The 10,162-nt window shown below is 38.5% G+C and overlaps 1 pseudogene; it reads right to left on the reverse strand.

The window, feature by feature from the left end:
• Positions 1–4,249, reverse strand: part of LOC109481935 — an 18,350-nt pseudogene extending 14,101 nt beyond the window's left edge.
• Positions 4,250–10,162: the final 5,913 nt, after the last annotated feature.

Below are 10,162 nucleotides of genomic sequence, written 5' to 3' on the forward strand. Positions count from 1 at the left end.
TACATTGATATAACTATAATATGAAGTAAAATACAACTAAAACAACAGTTGGATAGCTATTCCCTACTTTATTGGTTAGGATTTTTAATTGCATAATGCAAACTGTTGATTTTCAAAATAAAAAAAAAACGTCCATGCCCGGCATTCCAATGCTGGAGCAGGAAAGCTTGAAATACCTACCAAAACACTTGAATACAGACATACTGTCAGTATGGAAATGCTTCTGTGCAGGTGTTAATCAAGTTAAATCCCAACAGCCAATCAGCAAGAAGTATAGAGGAAAGCTGCATGCCTATTGGTTGATGCCCTGCATTCCATTGTGATGACTCATGCCCAAACGTGGTAAACAAGGTCACACTAACACAGTAATACATTTGCTATAACACAGCCAAAAAACTCAAATAAAACCATTCTAAAAAGCCTGTATCACAATAATTTAAAAAACGCCTAGGGGTATTTGCCCACTGTACCTCCATACCAAATTTCAGGACCTTGGGCCCTAAAATGAAGAAGCTGAATCCATTTAAAAAATGGCAGGAGGAGAAGGAGGAGGAGGAGGAGGAGAAGAAGAAACATCAGAAAAAGCAATATGGTTTCACCACACCACTTCGTGGTGTGGTGAACCCATAATAATAATAATAATAATAATCATTATAATCATTATAATAATCATTATAATCATTATAATCATTATAATCATTATAATCATTATAATCATTATAATCATTATAATCATTATAATCATTATAATTGTAATTATAATAATTATACTAATATTACAAACAGCTTATTGACAACGTTTTTCTTCTTTTGCGCCCTCGCATCAATTCTGCGGTTCCCAGAGGATGTCATTTATATAATCAAATAAAAATGGTCTAGTTTATTGACAAAATTTACGGAAAAGAGGCCTACCCTTATATATTTTTCAAAATAAAAATGTGAACACTGAATTTTTCCTTTATCGGTCAAATCATAACAGCAATAAAAAAACTATCAGATTACGTCTTTTCTTTGCATTATTCTGCAATCAATCTTGTCATGGGAATTTACCTGTCAATCTTCAGCATCACACGATCCACTGTTTTTATTTCCGGTAACAAACTGAACAGGAACGGGGTTGTGCCGTCAGGCGGCTGGGTTCCTGAATCGTCAGTCATGATCAGTACCTTCACACGGGCCTGAAAACAACAAAGAGTCAGAACAAAGCCAACCAATGGATAATCAAACCTTTTTTATGGCAACAATTAAATGGATTTGTTTCTTGCGTATAATGTGTCAAAACATACGCTGTCTGCCGTTTTACGATGCCTAACTAAAATTGCTGTGTTGAAGAGGTCCATCTACGCAAAGTATAATGTTCTTTAGTAAGTGACGAGTTAACAAATTTTACCTTTGCAGTTTTACAGGTGTGTTTTCGTTGGGGTGGCATTTGCCAGATATGATTAAGTCACTGTAAGCATCTTGGAAAGGTATAACTTCAGAGGGCCATTGATTTTATTAGCTTCGCCAGAAGGTTGTATGTTTAGGTACACCATACATAGGGGTTGCTGATTTTAAAATCGGGTTTTCTCTGTGTTGTGGTGCATGTATCTTTATGATATTTGGTAAGTAGGATGAGGATGGAAAAAGAAAGGTCAATATTAATTCTGGGTACTCTAGCGATTTTGTAAGGTACTGCAGCGGGGTACATGGTATGATATCTCGTGCTGTATGTGGACAAGCTATGGTTTTGATTTTTGAGTGGGACATAGGTCCTCGGGCAGTAGATATCTTGTGTGAATTTCAGCGAATCAGCTGTGGTCATCTATTTACGGAATGTAACTAGACGTCATAATTTTGATGTTGTGGATTTTTTACAGATGTTATTTTGTAGGTAGCCTTTAGTGTGAAAAAAGGTTAAGTTCAAATCTGTGCAATCTACTGTCTTTCTAAGGTATCGCTGCGGTACTTTTAAGTTTAAAATTTAGTTTCAAATGTAGATCAACGAACAGATGGTAACAGCCAGGGGGGAACAGATGTTCATAAGGTTGTGGAATACTAGATGTTCCCAGGGAGGGTGGGGGGAAAATGTTGTTGATTTCTGCCTCGCGACATATATACCCAATGCGAGCATAAAAGGTAGACCGCAGCTTAACGTCCGGTCCTAGAGACGGTGACTCTTTCCAAGTCAATTAAACCACCAACATTAAAACTCCACAACACTCCAAAAATGCAAAGATACACCAAAGTCGTGACGACAATGACAAGCATCCTGAATATGTCGAAAACGTGTAACGTGTGTTTCTGTACTACGACTCATGTATTACACATCCTTTGGTATACATAAAAAAGGCAAACTACATACAGCAACACATCTTTGACAACCAAACTTATGCGTGGCGAAGGTATGAGATCATCGACCTCTTGTTTCCAATGCTTTCATTCAAGAAAAACTTATGTTCACAGAATCTTGCTTCTTATTTCCAAAATGTAAAACATTGTAGTATGCTAGGGATTTGAGCCCAGGATCTTTAGATTATGAGTTCTTAGCCACAACCATAAACATAAAAGTCACGGTCACAGCACAAGTATAACAGTAACACTAATATATGCCATACGACTTCATAATTACCTTTTTTAGAAAGTAATTCATATTCTCCACGTTCCGTCCTATACGAGTTTCCTGTAGGGGCAACTGAAAAAGGCAGTTTTGCATATGAATACTTATATATATATATATATATATATAGCCCTTAGAAATTCACGTTCATAAATAGCTATTGTGGATTTTTATTAAGGAAACCTGTGGATGAATGACAATTTTAAAAATACTTCTAGGCTCATTTCCCAATACAAGCAACTTGTCTGGATAGAGCCTAATAAAATTGTGACTGCCTTCGTTTAAACTTCGACCCAGTCAACTTATCCCGTATGGAACGCTCCGAAGCCGGCTCGGTTTTGCTTGATATTGCGGGGTGAATCGTTGGTTAACCGGATCGGGAGCGTTCACACTGGGGTAGAGTTAACTGTATAGACGCCGGTCTCCAATATTTTCGACTCGATCAGAGCAATTTTACCTACTGAGATAAAGCCTTAGTGTCCATGGGAAAAGGGCCATGATTCTAATTGTAAGAAGGCAGGCATTTACTATCTGTGTTAGGCAATAAAATAAAAGCATATAGCTAATTTCTCAGCATAATAAAATCATAATCATATCAAATATCATATAAGACAAATATAGGATTTACAGACCGCAATGGCCCCCAACTTGGCCACGGCAAAGTACAAGTAGATCCATTCTGGCCGGCTACCGAACAGCCAGGCTACTACATCCCCACGTGATGTTCCAATGGCCTTGAGCCCTGCTGCCAATCGTGTCGCCTGGAAGTGGAAGGGTATCAAAACAAGATTTAACTTAAAACTGCTGTTCCAACACAAGAGAGAAATAATATCTCGTAGGGCTTACAACCAGTCACTTACTAAAGGTCTACCGCAGCTCAGTAGACTGACCCAGTGAGACTGGTCACATGGCTTCTCTGTAGTGTCTGTATCGGTATTAGTATAGCCGTGATAACCGTAACACACCAGCTTCGCAGGCACGCGGCGCGGCGGTGTGACGTCAACACAATATTTTGGGTAAACAATGTCGCGGTTGAGTTCGAGTCAGCATGTACCTACCAACACAGATGAGCCTTTATGACAGATTTAGAAAGAAAGCTTTTGTGATTTTATATTTCATTGTAACTTTTTTGATGGGTATATGGTGTAATATTATTGGATGCTACATATACACTACAGGGTTTTTACATATCCAGCCTTTTAGCGTGCTTTTTTTCCCGTCACGTGGGACAGGAACAAAACATACAAACTCTCCTAAACTCTCTTAAAACAATACTTCTGCAGTACCGAATGATATTTTTAAACAAGTATTTAAAAGATTATTATGATAATTACGCCTAAAAAATAAAATATTGACCCAGACAAAGGATTTTTATGAAGCACGGTCACTAATGTAATAATCACAATCGACAGTTTCTTGGATATGCAATAGTGTGATGTTTTGATTGGTATAAAATGTATGTTTGCATCAACTTCAGATATATATTTAGAAACTTACATTTTCTTGTATGTCTGCAAACGTGATCCTTGAGCCTGTTTTCTTGAACACATACGCCTGTCGGTCCGGCCATCTTGCTGCCGTGTCATCCAACAGCTGACCAAAGGTCATTTCAAGAAGTGGATCATCGGTAGCACCCAGCGAGTAACTCATGGCTTAATACCTAAGTAGAAATATACAATATTTAAAAGGCAGGCTTGTATTATATAAGCACCGAAAAGTTCGTCCCAAACCTCATTCTATCTCTGACTACAGCGATGGAAACATGGGCAGAGGGCTCCTCAAGACACTTTTTGTTTAAAACGTATTGACAACAGAAAACGAGTATATGTACAGTCTGTTTTACATTATGAAGTTAGCCGCAATTATCACTGCATATAAAGTAATGACAACACTGCCTTGCCAAGTTTTGCGTCAGGTAGTGTGATAGAGATTACTCGTTTAGTTCTAACAGAGCTCCTTAGTCTACATGTATACTGTTTTCTCATTCCACCAAATTGACACCACAATTAGAAGCCATATTTCTAGACACACTAACTGTCCAAGCTAGTCCAGTTAAAGGTACAAATATAAGTATCTACAATTAGACACTTTGATAAAACTTGTCTGGTTTTTAAGGAAACTAAAAGTTGCAGATAATACTTTCTTGATTATGTGACTTAGTTATTTCTCATCATTCTGCATGATTTGATATTGTTACTTAAAATTTAGTTTATAGAAATATTTGAATCTGTTTAAAAAATGACCAGTATCATGCTAACCCACCCATTGCTTTTGTTTCTGGGGCAGAAATAGTCTGGGATGTTTATGAGTCTATGTAGTTATGGGGGTCAATTCACTAGTCAAGCTGCTGGAGATCTCAAAAATCCATAATAGGGATTAATTCCTTATTGCTGTTTCCAGGCCTAGGGTACAAAAAAATCACGATTTAATACAATGAGCTTTTATCAAAGGTATAAACTGTGCCACAAAATTGTCGCGGTTGTCATGTTGCGTAAAACCATACGGAGATGAAACTAATATAAAACGTAATATATTTCGTAAACGCGTCTATTTTTTCTGTCTGGTTGCTCTCGTACATCGCGAATATGTAGCATGCTTTAGGATGTAGTAAATAGTACAACTGTAGAGTGGATTTTACTTTAAGGTAACTGATATCTATCACACAGCAGGCGTCCCTCAGCTCAGTAACGCATCTGGAGCCACTTGTGCGAGACTTGCTTGGAGTCTGTGGCCATAACAAACTACCAGACACAAAATCAAACCGTCGTGGTGAGGGCCACGGTCATGGTGAGGGTCACGGTGAGAGTTTCTTATTCTCCGGCACGCCACATTCTTGGGATGTTAGCAAATGGTGACAATGATACATTGATAAAGTAGTCAGACTGGCACACAATTTTTAAGAAAAGGGTAAAACATTAGTCAGACTAGCAGAATTACCGACACATTTAGTATAGTAGAGTCAATTATAGAAAATAATTCTGGTACTTTTAAGATCCCCCATGGCGCGAGAAGTTGCCAATCTGTTTATAAATGACAGGGATTGCTGTGCGCTTAGTTAACAGACACTTCTATTCAATGATTGAACATAGCCTTATTAACATACCCAACGGTTCGGCTAAGGGGTGTTTTATCGGCCCAAATTCTACCAAGCACAATATCTTACTGACAATCTACCTTCCCAGCCAACTATTAACAAATGTATTATCTGAATTTCAAAACATACCTTTAGTCTGATTCAACAAGTCAGGAGAGAAGCGTCTTGTCTAGGCTACTCGGGGTGGGAACTGCTTCTAGAGTACTCCCAAGCTTTGCCTGACCTTGACTCTGACCTTGGATGGTGCCAAGGTGGCCAGCGAGTGGCGATAAGAAACAGAGGGGAGGTCCAGTAATAGTCACTAGGGCAGCATATCCTCCATGGTATGTACATGGTTATGAACCAAAAGATGACAAATAATATCCATTGAAGAGATTCACTAGCAAGGGGCAGGGTGCGTACTGCAAAATACACGTTTGTGAAAATAAACTCAACTAGAAAGGCCGACATTTGCTTGGGAGCAAATACAGCATATTTCAGTCCATCTCCCTCCCACGCAAAAGTGGACTATTCCAAACTTACCCCAGTGCAAAACTGGCAAAGGTTCTCAAATAAATTAAATACACTGTAGTAGCTATATGAGAACCAAGATGCAACAACAAGTACTTTGAATCTCGAAAGCTTTACTAATCTTATTACAGGTATGCAAAAACTAACAATGATGAGATTAAATACATTTTGAAGGTCTTAGGCACATAAAATTGAATGTGTGGGTCATTAGGCACCACTTAGGTGCAATGTGACCTCAGGTAACCCGCAATGGAACACCTGTTCCATGGATGGAACCGGCCATTCTTTAGATAGAACATGGAACGGGCCGGGTACAGCACTTTTGGCCTTTTTTTGCTGAAAATAGCCATTAAAGTCCTCTTTTACATAAAAACAGTTATTTTACCTGTACTTCTTCCATAAAGGATTAAATTTAGGTCAAAAAGTCAATATTTTGGGTAACCGCGAAGTCATATATATATGCATGATATAGCATTGTAAATACTAGACTAGTCCACTAAGCAACATACTTCATAGACTTCCACAGTGTACAGCATTATGTTATCTTCTATTAGTATTAGATACAATATGTTACATCCACAGAATGTCATCAAATTGAATGTTAATTGCCCTAATTACAAGGTCAACTTGGTCAAGGTCAACGGTAAGATTGCACGATCGAATCTGTCACATACCGGTACATATATCACTTGCTGGATGAGCCATGATGTTACATGTTGCATCAAGAGTACTACAACTCAACACTTGCACAATACATGGCAGAAACATGGCAGATGTTTGTTTTGATTGAATAAATGTATCATAAATGTAGCTATATACAATATTATCACTGCATTTACAATGTCAATAAAAACATTATTAATCTAGCGTACAATGTATGACATGCACTAACATCTATTTGGTGTACTAAAATCATTACATTCTTTACACTGTATATACTGGGCAGTTCTAAAGATTTATTTCTAATAGAAATAGAAGGTTCAAGTTAACTGCAACTTTGTGGAAAAAGTTGATAGTCACTGTCTCCACCCAATCCTCTACAACTTCTCCTGGGTACCAGAGTTGGTGGCCATGGTTGTCGTTGTGCACCACATGGCAACATTACCACACTTCCCAGGTTTGTAAGAAATGGGTTCCTGATACGATAAAAAAAAGAATACAGCAGGTAAGTACAATGTGTATATATACTGTAACCTCAAGTTTGAACTGAAGTCAGCTCATTGAAGAGAATGGTTTGGATGACAATCCCGGAGCTACTGACTGCTGCAGCTCAAAGGAAAACTACCCTGTCACCCCGACGACCTGGTCCTTTGATGGACAAGGTAGGTAGGTAGGTAGATATCCAAGTCCAGGGAACTTGGGCAAAATATTGGTTTGCTGGCTTGATAAATTACTACTACATGGCTAAACAAATATGAGTGAAAATATATCTCCAAAATGCCATTTATTTTTATTGTAACAATAAGAATGAGCTTAAAATGCCATCAAAATTTTGAAAAAATTGGGCATAGGTTCCCCGGCTGACCCCTAACCGTGGGCCCACGGTGCCTCAAGTTCAACAAGTGAAAAAATACACAGTGGTATTTTCAACTTGGAACAAGGCAAACAACAATTTACATGTAAAGTACCACAGAAATAAACAAGAGTTCCGAGATCTCATACCTCCATGAAATATGGGCTTGATATGTAAATGTAAATTTCTTTAATTACGCAAATGACCTCTGCATTCACATAATATATGCATCGTGATGTTAACTTTTGATTAACTTACAGATGTCCCAAGTATGACATTCCCATCATTCACCATTGAGAAATCATAGATTTTTTTTGCATTAATTATGCAAATTAGGTCATCATTTGCATAATTAGTATCTGTTGATGTTCCATCTGCCATAGGTTACATACATTACATGTATGAAAGTTCTATAATGTAAAACACTAATTATAGAATTTCCTCATTAATTATGCAAATAAAGTTCTCATTTGCATAATTTGCAGTTAATTATGTACATCTCTCTGTCAGATACCTATACACCAAAAATGATGAAAATACGCTGTTCCTATCTGGACTTATTGGCTTTTAAAGATTTCGCCCGAAAGTCCCCTGCAGTTCCTGAACAAGCTGCTAGGGGGACCAAACCCACACCACTTATTCCTGACAGGAAAAGCTATCTGTCACCAAAAAGTCAAGACCATAGCATGTTCAGGACCAAAGATACAAAAACCGGAAGTTCTGCTGCAGTACCAAGGTCATCCACCAGGAGGCCCATATTTTACCTTTGACCTTTTGTCTTCCTAAGACTTATCAGCATACCAAANATCCACCAGGAGGCCCATATTTTACCTTGACCTTTGTCTTCCTAAGACTTATCAGCATACCAAATATCATCACAATCCATAAAGGCGTTATAAAGTTATGCTGACTACAAAGTTGCGGAAACACACACAGACACACACACAGACACACACACACACACACACACAGACACACAGACAGACGCCGCCAAAAACAATACCTCCATTTTTCATGGAGGTAACAACTCTTAAACTATAACATAATCAGTGATGAGTACTACAAGTACACATATTGCATTGAAACTACATAATTTTGCTGGTATGGGCTTGAGAAAAAAATTGGTACGTTTGTATTATTTGTAATAAAAACACACATAATTTCCTTAGACCTCGCCCCCTCCCCCATCCAGTGTTTACAAACTCTCAAAATACACAAAACATATTTTACCTGGAGGCGTATTTATATAAAATAGGGCGTATTTGTGCCGCTCCATTCACGTATTTGCTGTTCCTGACGAACGCCCGGGCGCCCGAGCGGGCCGTATTTCCCGCGGCAGCGCTCTGTTTACCATGACTTCATCAGTAAATCTAGCGTTGCGCTTCGCCAAGGTGCACTCGAGAAAACTACCTATTACATCAGCGGAAAGCCCTGTTTTTTGCCGTCATTTTGACACTGGTGACAAAATGGGAAAATGAAATTTAGGTGGTCAAATTGATGTTTAAAGATCGACAAATCGTTAAAAATGGACGTTTAGCCCCCCGAAAATAAAATTTTCCCGATGTTCCTGGCACCATTTTTTAGCTCGGAATCTGCGCTTTCGAATGGTGCTACTTTCATTCTGATGCGGTCTATGACGGCGAGGCGCAAGCGCACTAAAGTCAGGGTGATTTCGCAATAGCGAGAGAAAGAAAATGGCCGCGTTTCCGCAACCCGGGCGGTCGGCTCACGACGCTCCGTTTTCATCGGCAAATTTCTGGCGTTTGCAACATTTTACAACCTAAATAAATACACCACAGGAAAGGGGAAGTTATATGCTTTATTTTTACCGAATTTCAGATCATTTGGTTGTAAAACCAGTGCTCAGGATCCAAAAATCCATTTTTTGGCGAAAAATGCCCCAAAAAACCTTCATAAAAATTTTTCAAAGGCATGTATCAAAAAAATGAAAAAAATGCCTGGGGGTATTGGCCCACTCTACCTCCATGCCAAATTTCAAGTCATTTGGCTGAATGATGGCGGAGTTGAATCCCTTTGACTGTTTGGCAGGAGAAGGAGGAGAAGGAGAAGAAGAAACATGAGAGAACACAATATATTTCATCCATACCATGGTATGGACTGAAATATAACAAACGACTATGGTCGGCTTTATCTATTTAAAAGGCCGTTTTTAAAAGGCGTTATACTAGGAAATCATGTGAACTGCAGCCAACATATACTAGTAGGAGGTAACGCTATCCAGGTGCTAGTCTTTGCCAAGATAACAAACATCACTATCATAATTAAACCTAAAATACAGCCTTAAATCTGGCGAAAATCCTCTTTCATGCCTGCAAAGAATATTTACCTTGTTATTTGTAGTGCCTGAAAATAATCCGTCACATATATGCATAAAAGACAGGAAAATGCTATGATACAAGACACCGTACCGGCAGTTCTAATCCAA

The sequence above is a fragment of the Branchiostoma belcheri genome, unplaced genomic scaffold (assembly GCF_001625305.1).
Source record: "Branchiostoma belcheri isolate BF01 breed outbred unplaced genomic scaffold, Haploidv18h27 scaffold588, whole genome shotgun sequence".
NCBI lineage: Eukaryota > Metazoa > Chordata > Leptocardii > Amphioxiformes > Branchiostomatidae > Branchiostoma > Branchiostoma belcheri.